We start from the raw sequence: 12,396 nt of genomic DNA on the forward strand, positions 1-12,396 counted from the left end.
AATAAGACAATGTTTCAAACATGTAATATTTTCTTATTTCAGTACATATTAAGGATTCAATGAAAATAATAAATTCTTTAACTTTTTGAATATCTCACAATTGCAGATTAATGAACTGAACTGGGACTGTGTACGTATCGTAAGTAGTGTGTGCACAGCAGAGCAAGAAAGGAAGAAATCGAGATGACAGAATTCTAGATTAATTCCTTGGCAGAATATTAAACGATGTATACACAGTTTCTACAGTGTTGCGTTTGCTTTTATTATCCCGAATGACCTTTGACAAATCCCATAATTCCTTACGTTAATCGAGATACCGAACTCGCTTATTCTACGAGGGATGCACAACCGCAACATAAGAATTACCTTTCAGGCAATCATAGTGCAATTGGGGAGATAGTTATACACATGAGAACCTCGTTACCGAGTTCCTATCATGAAGAGTTATCCCGGATTTTCTCGATTCATCTGCGCTAACGATTGCTTTTCAATTTTAGACCGCAGTGTATCTCAGGTCGATCTGGCGAAAGGTAGGAAACCAAGCTCGATTTTTCACCCTTCCATGCAAAATTGAATCAAATCCATTATAAAAGGAGAATACTGGAAGTACTCAGTAAACCCACAACGTGTATTTATAATGGATTTTGTGTATCTGTTTTTTTAATCGAATCACATTATCAGTCTCTGTCATGTGATGGATCTTTACTTTTGTTGCCTGGTGTGGTATAAAGACCTCATAATATTAACCAGAAAATGCACATTGTGGTATTAGAAATGTGACAATAAGGCCGTTAAAGTTGTCTTCTGTGTCCTAGTTCTGTGGACCAGAAATAACAAGCAGAATTTTCAGTCCTCTCAGTCTAGTTACAGAGTGCATGCATGTAAATTTCAGTTAAAGTCGAATCACGGTTCAGTTAAAGTCGAAGACGAAAGGGTTAATAGAGCAATGAACAACCAAGCTGCAAAACAAATACGAGGTCCTGCAGCCAAAAATACAATCTCAGCAAGGATTGGAATGAAGCACTAATTCCAATTTGTCTGAGTGTTCGCGGAATCCTTCGGTGTGAGAGATTCATATTCTCCAACCTTCTGGATGAAAAATTGCTTCCTGAATTTTATGTTGAATGGCCCGATCTTATTTCCGAAATTAAGTCTCACTCTGTAGATCCGTCATCAGAAAGATAATTGCGATTTCATAACCTCCTACCTCTGCCGGAGGAGTGGGCTCCTACTTGTGGCTTCACAGAATATTGCAGCCGTTTGTCACCTATCCTCAACATCATGAGTACATTTCGCCAGCGAGAGAGGATGTTGCAGAACTCTCGACGGAGCTTCTTCCACCTAGGCCGCAAATCCAATATCCATATGTTAGTTGCTACCAACATTTCAGCACTCCCACATTCCCGAAGCGGATGATTGCATAGTTAACTATCTGTGTGTCATCTGCCAGGCTCAAATATTTAACAAAGGAAGCAAATGCTAGAAAAATGATATATCGCCCAAAATATATTAGGTAGGTTATTTTCTTGCAGATATCACGTTTGAATGCAATTATGCAATTATGGTCAATATGTTAGATCAGATCTATTATAAATATGCTGGGAAATAATAGTTTGCATCCATTTGCATTTATTCAATTGCCACACAGTTTCTTCTCAAAATATATATAGATATAGATGTGACATAAACTGGCATGGAATAAATAAGAACGCAGAAAAATAATTATGTATGAACTTGAAAAGAAAGGACAGTGCTTTGCAAATGAAGCAAATTCAATAGATGTAAACATTCATTTGATCTAATTTCATTCTACACTATAATTTATGATACTTTTTTCATTTTTGTGTATTCGAGGGTTGAAATGCCTGCGAGTAAAACGGCGCTGTCACTGAACTTAGCAACACATATTTATTCCACATAAAATAATCTGTTTTTGTGCCATGGAGAAACTTTGAGTTTTAGCTGGTAGTGCATTCGCTGAGGTTGAGAATAAACACAGAACTCTCTTCCGAATGCAATAATGATCCCTATTGATAACTTGTTAGTACAAAAACGGAATGTAAGAAGATTTAAAAGTTAGATGTTCAACAGATTGCTTGTACTAGACTCCCAATACACCTGTCCTTCCAGCTAAACACTGACTGTAGTTTTAACTGAGAAAGATCAGTGTTCGTAAATGACAAATATGGAGTTCGGCTCAATAGAATCTTACTTAGATGGAATGCGTTCAATATATCGAGCAAATTTAGAAACGCCCATGGAGATAGATAAAATGTGTTGGACATTGGAAGTCACTTTCACGTTCTATCACCTTTATTTGTTATTATTAACCAATTGTCAGTATAACTCAATCATACCGTATACAATCATACCGTATATCGCGGCCTGGAAAACGTTTTCCTTGTGAAAGTTACTTCAACTGAACTCTCAATCCCAGTCTCTGAACTATTATGGGGCCAAACCTCAGATCGATAGATGCAACCAAACCCTGCCCCTAGACCATTCCTTGAATGTATTTTACCATCAGTCTGAAGAAGGGTTTCGGCCCGAAACGTCGCCTATTTCCTTCGCTCCATAGATGCTGCTGCACCCGCTGAGTTTCTCCAGCATTTGTGTGTACCTTCCTGCCCCTAGACCATATGCATTGGCGGGATGTGAATATATACAGGGCTGGATTCGTTAGTCTGTGTGTTGTTTAACAATCACCTCGCTAATCCGTGGTTTTTCTTCCGTTGCTACGCCAACTTACCCATTGCCAACTTTTCGCTGGTTGGTGGGGTAACCAGCTGTAAATTATCCCTTGATAATTGATTGTGGTGGGGAAGAATGAGGACAGTTGATATGGATGCGACAGGAAAATGGGATTAATTAATAGGAGTTTAATGGTCAGCGTGAAAGCGACACCGGGCCTGTATCATTCTTTGCAACAAACATGTTAAACAGTCATTGCTGATGTAATTACTAAATATTGCTGCCAACTTCTACGGCGCGCTAAATCTGGCACTTCCATTCAGAACAATGGGACATTCTCCGCATATTACATATCGACCATCACATTCCTATGTATTCCTTGAATGTATTTTACTGTCCACGGTAAGACGAACTATAAATCAGACAAATCCATGAGTTTTAAAGTGAACGTACCGGTAACCCGTGTGGTCATGATACTGCAATGTCTTCACAAGCCGTACGACAGAGTATTCATTGACATGGAAAGAAGACATAAAACATAACTTTTTTTTCCTTATGTTACAGCTCCGCCAACTCCTCTGAGCATTAGCCAAGTTAATGGCAGTTCGCCGCCCAGACTTGTGTGTAAAACGGCTGCCTTTTTTCCGAAGGAAGTCAAAATATCCTGGCAAAGAAATGGTGTAACAATTTCCACCGGGGAAGAACCTGTGAACACCAGTAGTGTGGGGGGGGGGGGGGGGGGGTTGTATGTGGCTTCCAGCTTTCTCCAAGTAACGAAGCCTACCTGGCGCGTTGATATTTACACTTGCATAGTGTCACATGTCTCCCTTGCGGTCCCGGCCAGAGTCGACTACACCGTCAAGCCAGGTAAGACTGGCAAACAGAGCTGGGAACAGAGGGAGACCTCCGATCCGATTTAGAAATATTGTTGGACACAGCTCAAACACGACTAGACGGGCTGAATGTGAACCGTGTTTATTCGCCGCGGGAGTTCGGGCAAACTGACGTATCATATGCTCTCATCTGTTTTCTAAATTATATCTGCATCTTCAATATTTATAGTGTCTGTGACGTGGCTAAACCATCAAGGCATTTGTCAAAGGTGTTAGCAAACAGAAAATCATCAAAAGGACACAACCAGTGAGATGGGGATATAAACGTTCTTTATATATAGTCGGGAATTTACTTTGCAATGTTGAAATATTTCACTATTTTGAGGGTATAAGAGAAGGTCCAGCTCAACTTGACTGGGGCAGGTTATTTGAGGGGAAATGAACATCGGCCAAGTGGGATGTTTTTAAAAGTGTAGTGAAGAGAGCTCATGGTGTGTACGTCGCCGTTAGAGTGAAAGGCAAATCAGGCAAACCTAAGGAAGCTTGGCTGACGAGGGAAATTGAGACGTTAGTCAAAAACAAGAAGGATGCCTGGGAGAGGTAAAGACAGTTGGGATAAGTGCATCCCTGGAGGAGTTTCGGGAACTAAGGAGCAAACTAAAAAAGGAGACCAGAAGGGCAAAAATGGGCCAGGAGATAGCTCTGGCGGGTACCATAAAAGACAATCCGAAAATAATTTATAAATACATAAGGGGGGAAACGATAACTAGAGGGAGAGTGGGAGCTCTCAGGAATAAAAGCGGTCACCTCTGTGTGGAGCCACAGGAGATGGGTAAGGTCCTCAAAGAATATTTCTCCTCTGTATTTACCAAGGAGAAAACAGTAGGATGGAGGAAATTGGAGCAGTTACTGGAAGTGTCATGAGAGCATCGAGGAAGTACTGTCGAGGAAGTACTGAAGGTACTGTCGTGTTTGAAGGTAGTCAAATCTCTGGGGCCTAGTCGGGTATATCAGAGGCCATTGCGGGAAACAAGGGAGGAAATTGCGGAGGCCCTGGATGAAATGTATGTCGTCCTTAAATACAGGAGAGGTGCCAGAGGATTGGTGGGTGGCAAATGTTGTGCCTCTTTTCAAGAAGGACTGCAGGGAAAATGCTGGGAACTATAGGTTGGTGAGCTTAACATTTGTAGTTGGTAAGTTACTGGAGAGTATTCTGAGGGATAGGTTATACATGCATTTGGATGGGCATGGGCTGATTAGGGACAGTCAGCATGGTTTTGTACGTGGGACGTCGTGTCTCACAATCTGATTGATTTTTTTGAAAACGTGGGCAAAAAGGTTCATGAGGGCAGAGCTGTAGATGTTGTGTGCATGGATTTTAATAAGGCGTTCGACAAGGTGCCGCATGGTTGGCTGTTTTGGAAGGTTAGATCTGGTGGGAACTAAGGAGAGATAGCTGAATGGATAGCAAAGTAGCTCCATGGAAGAAAATAGAGAGTGTTAGTGGAAGGTTGCTTCTCAGAATGGAGGCCAGTGACTAGTGGTGTGCCACAGGGTTCGGTGCTGGGCCCGTTACTGTATGTCATCTACATCAATGATTTGGATGAGAACATACAGGGCAAGATTAGCAAGATTGCTGATGATACAAAAGTTAGTGGTTTTGCAGAGAGTGAAGATGGTTGTGAACGATTGCAGCAGGATCTGGATCGCTTGGCCAGGTGGGCAGAGGAATGGTTGATGGAATTTAATACAGAGACGTTTGCGGTGTTGCATTTTGGGAAGTCGAACAAGGGCAGGACCTAAACAGTAAATTGTAGTGTTGTAGAGCAGAGGGATCTAGGAGTACAAGTGGATGGTTCCTTGAAGGTCGAATCGCAGGTGGTCAAAAAGGCTTTTGGCATTTTGGCCTTCATCATTCAGAGTATTGAGTATAGACGTTGGGAGGTCATGTTGTAGTGGTATAAGACGTTGGTGAGACCACATTTAGAATATAGTGTTCAGTTCTGGGCACCATGTTATAGGAAAGATATTGTCAATCTTGAAATGGTTCAGAAAAGATTTACGAGGATGTTGCCAGGACTAGAGAGTGTGTGAGCTATAGGGAGTCGTTAAGTAGGCTGGGTCTCTATTCCATGGAGCGTCGGAGGATGAGGGGAGATCTTATAGAGGTGTACACAATTATGAGGGGAATAGATCGGGTAGAAGCACAGATTCTAGCCAGAGTAGGGGAATCGAGGACCAGAGGACATAGGTTCAAGGTGAAGGGGAAAAGATTTAATAGGAATCCGAGGGGATAACATTTTCACACAGAGGGTGGAGGGTGTATGGAACAAGCTGCCAGAGGAGGTAGTTGAGGCTGGGACTATCCCATCGTTTAAGAAACAGTTGGACAGGTACATGGATAGGAAAGGCTTGGAGGGTTATGGACCAAGCACAGGCAAGTGGGACAAGGGTAGCAGGGACATTGTTGGCCGGTGTAGGCGAGTTGGGCCGAAGGGCCTGTTTCCACACTGTATCACTCTGTGACTGTATGACTCTTCTCAGAGATGAGTGAATCTTTGTAATTCCCTACCTCGATGCGTTGCAGATGTTTGAAAAGTGAGGATTGACATTGATAGATTTCTGGACAGGTTGGATCACCAACAAGGACAAGGGCAGCAGGTGCATGTGCACACCACGGCCTGCAGGCTGCCTTCCAAATTGCACACTAGCTTGACTTGGAAATGTATCACTCGTTGACATATAATGCAATAACAATATTGTTCACATTGGAAGCAAGATCTCCCGTTTATTTTGTACAGTGTCCATTTGCCTAATATTGCTATTTTATTTGGATATTTATTGTAGTACAGTGACACTTGATAAAGCTCTTTACACAAATAAAATTCTATAGTTTGTTCATTCACTTGTGATAATTGTCTTATTGCTCAATTACTTTTTACGTCTGCAGGTTCGGCCAGCGTTGTCCATGTCCTTCGCAATGTAGGAGGTACATTGATCATTCTACTGGTGTTGGCTACCTTGAGAATTGTTTTTGGATCAAGCTCGGCCAAAGGTGAATGAAGCTTCATTCTAGAGTTCATCTTCAAATTCCCTGTAAAATGGTGCTGCGGAGAATCAAATGACGCTACGTGAATTTATGCTATTTGGCCACATTGTTAATAACAAGATCGTGATCCCCAAACGGTACAGAATTAGATCAGTTCTCTATCCCCAGACTCACAGAGGACAACAATTCCGTCAAGTCACCGCTATCACCAGTGTTCCAAATTCACTTGTAAAAACCCAAAATCAAAAGAGGGCATTGAAAGAGCTTAGAAAAATAAATTGTTAATCATCGTTAATATCAAGGAATACAATACCGTCTTCTAGTCGAACTGTTATAAAATAATTGTTCCAATGATGAAACGCCACATGCAGAATTGGAAGATGAGAGCGGTTGTAATTTAGATGTCGCCACTTGGAGCGGTTTCCTTCCTCAAGTTACAGCTTTGTGTAACTGTTTATCTTGGGCCAATGCATGTTTGATAAATTGATTATTTCCCAATACTTTGATTTAAAAGTTGTCGGCACGATTGCCGTTCCTTCTTTCATTTTTGTGGTCAGTTGGGACTCCGCTGAATGTTGTGATTTCTGCATCTGCCCGAATTGGTCCCCATCCCATTGTTTTTGCTTCTGAAGGATGGACCCCAGCCGCGGCTGATCCCTGTCCGATGAAGCATATAACCATATAACCATATAACAATTACAGCACGGAAACAGGCCATCTCGACCCTTCTAGTCCGTGCCGAACACATAATCTCCCCTAGTCCCATATACCTGCGCTCAGACCATAACCCTCCATTCCTTTCCCATCCATATAACTATCCAATTTATTTTTAAATGATAAAAACGAACCTGCCTCCACCACCTTCACTGGAAGCTCATTCCACACAGCTACCACTCTCTGAGTAAAGAAGTTCCCCCTCATGTTACCCCTAAACTTCAGTCCCTTAATTCTCAAGTCATGTCCCCTTGTTTGAAACTTCCCTACTCTCAGTGGGAAAAGCTTTTCCACGTCAACTCTGTCTATCCCTCTCATCATTTTAAAAACCTCTATCAAGTCCCCCCTTAACCTTTGCGCTCCAAAGAATAAAGCCCTAACTTGTTCAACCTTTCTCTGTAACTTAGTTGCTGAAACCCAGGCAACATTCTAGCAAATCTCCTCTGTACTCTCTCTATTTTGTTGACATCCTTCCTATAATTAGGCGACCAAAATTGTACACCATACTCCAGAATTGGCCTCACCAATGCCTTGTACAATTTTAACATTACATCCCAACTTCTATACTCTATGATCTTGAGGGGAAAGAGTTATGCCTTGAAATGTTTTGAAAGTTCAAAGGGTGTAATCTATTATTCACTGGTGTCTATTAGATCTAATTTTATGCCAGATTTAACTCATTCTAAATTTTTAATTTCTTCCACAAAATGATATCGGCAAGAAATTAATTCTTAGAATATATTTTTGAGCAATTAATCGGTTTTATAGATATCGAGACTTTATTAAATATGCTCTGTTTGTCTGAATTTACGACAATGATGTAACAGATAAGTTGTAACTTAACCATGTTATGCATTGACATCACATTTGTAATAGAATCCCTTGATGTAGACCTTTTCAACTGCAAATTAAATGAAATTGGATGGAAATTGAAAGCATAAACGAGCCATAATCAAATGCAACAAAATGTTTGTAGTTCTCAATGTCAGATTTGTTTAAATCTAAAGGTAAATGAAGTAAAATTCAGGAATTAAATACACTTACAAGAATGACCATTGAATAGCTAATTAGTTTTTGATTTAGATAGGTATGAGGCGGTACTTTTTTAAAGAATACATATATTCTTCAGGCAATTTGAAATGACTCTCCTCCTGACAGCCCATCCACAATCTAAGAGCATGCCGAAGCTTAACCTACTTGCCTGGATAAATCAAACTCCAAAAACATTGAAGAAGTTCAACACCATCCTTGATCAGCTTCCCATCTACCAACCTAATCTGCAGCATGGCATCAGGGTCTGGCAACCATCCTAACTTAAATAAATATGCTGTTTTTCATCATCAGGTGTACTTCTAAATCTGAGTGCTTCCTTCCCAATTGCATTGGGGGAGTTCATTCGCATGAAGGAATGCAGTAATTCAAGCCTGTGGATAATGTCCAACTTCTCAGGGCAACGGGGGACGGACAATAAATGCTGGATTCGTTGATGTTGCCCACATTCCTGGAAAGATAAACACCAAATAATACCCAGTTATTGGATGAGTAAGATGTTTGGAAGCATTAATACACAAATCTATGAATAGAGATTAACGGGGCCATATAAAAAGAACATGGCTCCGTTCATTTTTACTCAGACAGAATTGAAAAGCAGAAAAGAATAAGGCAAGTGGATTGAACTGGAGTACAGTGTACAAAATGAGGCAATTCTTATCCAGAAATAAAACATTGATTCGGGCTTGTCTGTATGGATAAACAATGTAATTGAGTGGCCTAATAGAAGTTTTAAGGTTTGACAGAGTAGACGTTTACCCTATCTATTCCCTTCATGATCATATATCTGTATAAGATCACTCCTCATTCTCCTGCGCTCCAAGGAATAATGTCCTAACCTGCTCAATCTCCCCCGTCTACTTCTGGAAACATCCTCGTAAATCGTCTGCACCAATAACATTCCCTACAATAGGATGACGAAAACTGAAGACAATATTCCAAATGTGGCCTCACTAATGTCTTGAGCAACTGCAACCTAACTAAGCAACTGTAACTGAGGAATTGTTTAATTACCGTGTAAAATTGGTAGGTCATCTTCCACAATTTCCCCTTCAAGTGAAAGATCACCACTCCTCGATAGGAAGTAGCTGAAGCAATTGCAATATATTTCCATCAACGTGGTCCACTGCAGCTATGAGGCAACAGTAATGGAGACTATTTATTTTATGTTGGTGAATCGGTACCAATGAGAAGGGTTTCTTTATCCTGAATAATGTTGTGCTTCTTGAGTATTTTTTAGGGCTAAATATATCCATGTAAGTAATAAATATGCTCCACCGAGTGTCATGAACAAGAACATGGAAGGAAAAACATAAAATGCAGATAGGTTTTGCCTGGAAGACAGTGGGAGCATAAAGCATTAAAACATGTGAGTAAGTATGTGCTGTTTATGTGCGCCTTTGGTGTACAATGTACAGTTCTGATCACCACACCACAGGAAAATATTGATTGATTAGTAGGACTAGATGTTACAATCCCTAATATTTCACTACAATTGACATTCTTGGGTATGACCACTAGGTAAATTTGCTAACAATCAGAAACATCTTCAGTTCTGTACCTCAACGTCATTAGCCATAGGGAGTTTGCAGAAGAGTTTCACCAGGATCAGGTCTAGAATGGTAAGCTGTAGTTAGAAGAAGAAATTGTGTTGACTTGGATTATTCTCACTGAAGTGTACGAGACTGAGCGTGAACACATCAAGATTTATAAATTGATCAGAAGCATAAAAAGGACAATAGTTAGTCATTTTCCTTCACCGGGAGAGTCTGGAATTAAATAGCATTGTTTAAGCTGACACAGGATAAATTGAAAGGAGAAATGAGAGACAGTTTTATTTCCACACAGAAGGCCATGGTTGTGTGGAATTAATTGCCAAGGCAGTCAGAAATGTAGCTTTCCACCACTACCACTGTCTACTTTCACCATGCTAATTTTAGATACAATTAGCCAACGATGTAAGGTGTGTCCAGTATGTCTTAATCTTCTGAACCAGCCTACGATGTGAAACCATGTCAAACGTCCAAAAAATGCCTACAATCCCGCCTTGATGAATCTGTTTAGTACTCGCCTCATAAAGCTCAATCAAATTAGTGAGGCAGGATTTACCCCCGCACAAAGATCTACTGACTATCCCTAATAAATACCTGAATTATCAAATTTACATAAATCATATCTCTTAAGACCTTCCTCATTAATTTCCCTCATTAATGAAGTAAGGCACAACAGTTGTAATTACTTGGCATATCTTTGGTGCTCTTCTTAAGTGAAAGAATAGTAGTTATCCTTCCATGTTTTGGCATGTCACCTTTGAAGAATGAAGGTACTGAAACCTCTGCCTGGGCCACAGGTATCTCCTGCCTTGCCATCTTTCCTTTCACCTTCATTGGAACTTGCTGGATCTGAAGTCTGGTTAATTGTCCCTTAAAAGACTTCCACTTGTCAGTTTTACCCACAAGCATCTGTGCCCAGTCTACATTCATCAATTTCTAGTTATGCTATTGAAACAAGCCCTTTTCGAATTTAAGGAACAACCTGATCCCTTTGCATAAATAACTTGAACATTTCTGAATTTTCACTGTTCAAAAAGTCTGACAGGACCAGTAATATATTGGCTCTCAAAATGTGTGGTACAATCTTAACAAATTTCTCTCCATCTAAACCCGTGACAATCAGGACAATCCAGTTAAATTGAGCATATAAAAATGCCCACTATAACAAACTTTGGCGGCTTGCTTACATACATGTTCCAGTCATTTTTCCTGACTACTGGGAAGTCTATCTTATAACTTTGTCAAAGTGATCGTTCCTCTCTTTTTCCCAAATTCGATCCATAAGGCCTCATTGGATGAACCCTCCAGGATACCCTTCCAAAGGGCTAATTATTTTCTGCCTAACAGGCAATGCAAACGTACCCCCCTGCTCTTCTGCAGTACTCTTTCTCACACCTGAAGGTTGTATAACTTGGAACATTCAGTTGCCAGTCTTGTCCTTCCCTCTTCCCTCAACTATGTGATTGCAGTAAAGTCATCATTCCAAGTTCTGACACATGCTCTAATGTCGACTGACTTGCCAGTGAGACACCTTGCATTAAAGTAAATGCTGTTGAGCCTGCTAAGCCTCCTCGGCTTGCAAACCTGCCGCCCTCTACTCTGCCCTTGGGACTTGCTTGATTTGTCCTGCACAAATTTCACCCCAGTTGTTGCACTGGTTCCATGCTTCCACCGACCTTCTCCCTTCCCAAGTTCGTTTAAACACTTCTAAGTAGCTTGAATAATCCTCTCTTCTCTGATCTTCGTTCCCTTCCAGTTTAGATCAATCAATGTTTCCTATACAGATCCCACGCATGAATCCTGAGAGAGGACTCATGAAGTAATTTTTAAAAAACATTTGTGGAACTACCTAAACTCACTTTGCAAGGCCTTTATCTTCCCGTAAAGCACGTTCTGTGTATTTTCTTCAAATGGTTTGACGATGTTGTGTCAATGAAAGTTGTTTTTTCTGAGAAAACATCGCAGTAAAACGTATGTGTTTAAATAAATGTGTGTATGTGTGTATCTAAATCTGGGCATGCGTGCGTGCTTGTCAGCCTTCTTTTCAATTTATTCTCGTCCTTTGTAAATGTCTTTTTTTGCTTCTTGTTCCATTGCGATTGGAAAGGGTACGTCCTCTGGAAGGAAATTTAAAAAAAGACTAACAGTGCTGGAGTAACTCTGTGGATCAGGCAGCATCGCAGGTGTGTAGGTGACGTTTCGAGTCGAGAACTTTCTTCAAACTTCAGCTTTCTGTCTGTAATTCGCTGTAGCCAGAGTACGCACATTTGCAACCTCTATAAAAAGATGATATAGCCAATGAACCCCCATAAATACATTCATAGCTCGAACTAAGAATAAGTAACCCATAAGAATAATGCACCTTGAATCTGCTGGTGACATCATGGAAACTCGTTGTGGTCAAAGAGTACGATGATCTGAAGTTGCAAACTGCTTGCGGTATCCAATTTGACGCTGAAGTGGAAGAAGTCTAATTTGAGTAATTTATTTGAGACCCTGTTTCTGA

At 40.7% G+C, this 12,396-nt stretch overlaps 1 long non-coding RNA gene across 1 annotated transcript in view; it reads left to right on the forward strand.

Moving 5' to 3' along the window:
* The window catches only part of LOC116982952, a 16,484-nt gene extending 4,366 nt beyond the window's left edge, over nucleotides 1-12,118 (forward strand). Inside the window, exons 2-3 of the long non-coding RNA XR_004414574.1 lie at nucleotides 4,353-4,356; nucleotides 12,082-12,118. This is a non-coding gene — a long non-coding RNA (uncharacterized LOC116982952). The remainder of the gene's footprint in view (nucleotides 1-4,352; nucleotides 4,357-12,081) is intronic.
* Nucleotides 12,119-12,396: the final 278 nt, after the last annotated feature.

Source organism: Amblyraja radiata, chromosome 17 (assembly GCF_010909765.2).
Source record: "Amblyraja radiata isolate CabotCenter1 chromosome 17, sAmbRad1.1.pri, whole genome shotgun sequence".
NCBI classification, from domain to species: Eukaryota; Metazoa; Chordata; class Chondrichthyes; order Rajiformes; family Rajidae; genus Amblyraja; species Amblyraja radiata.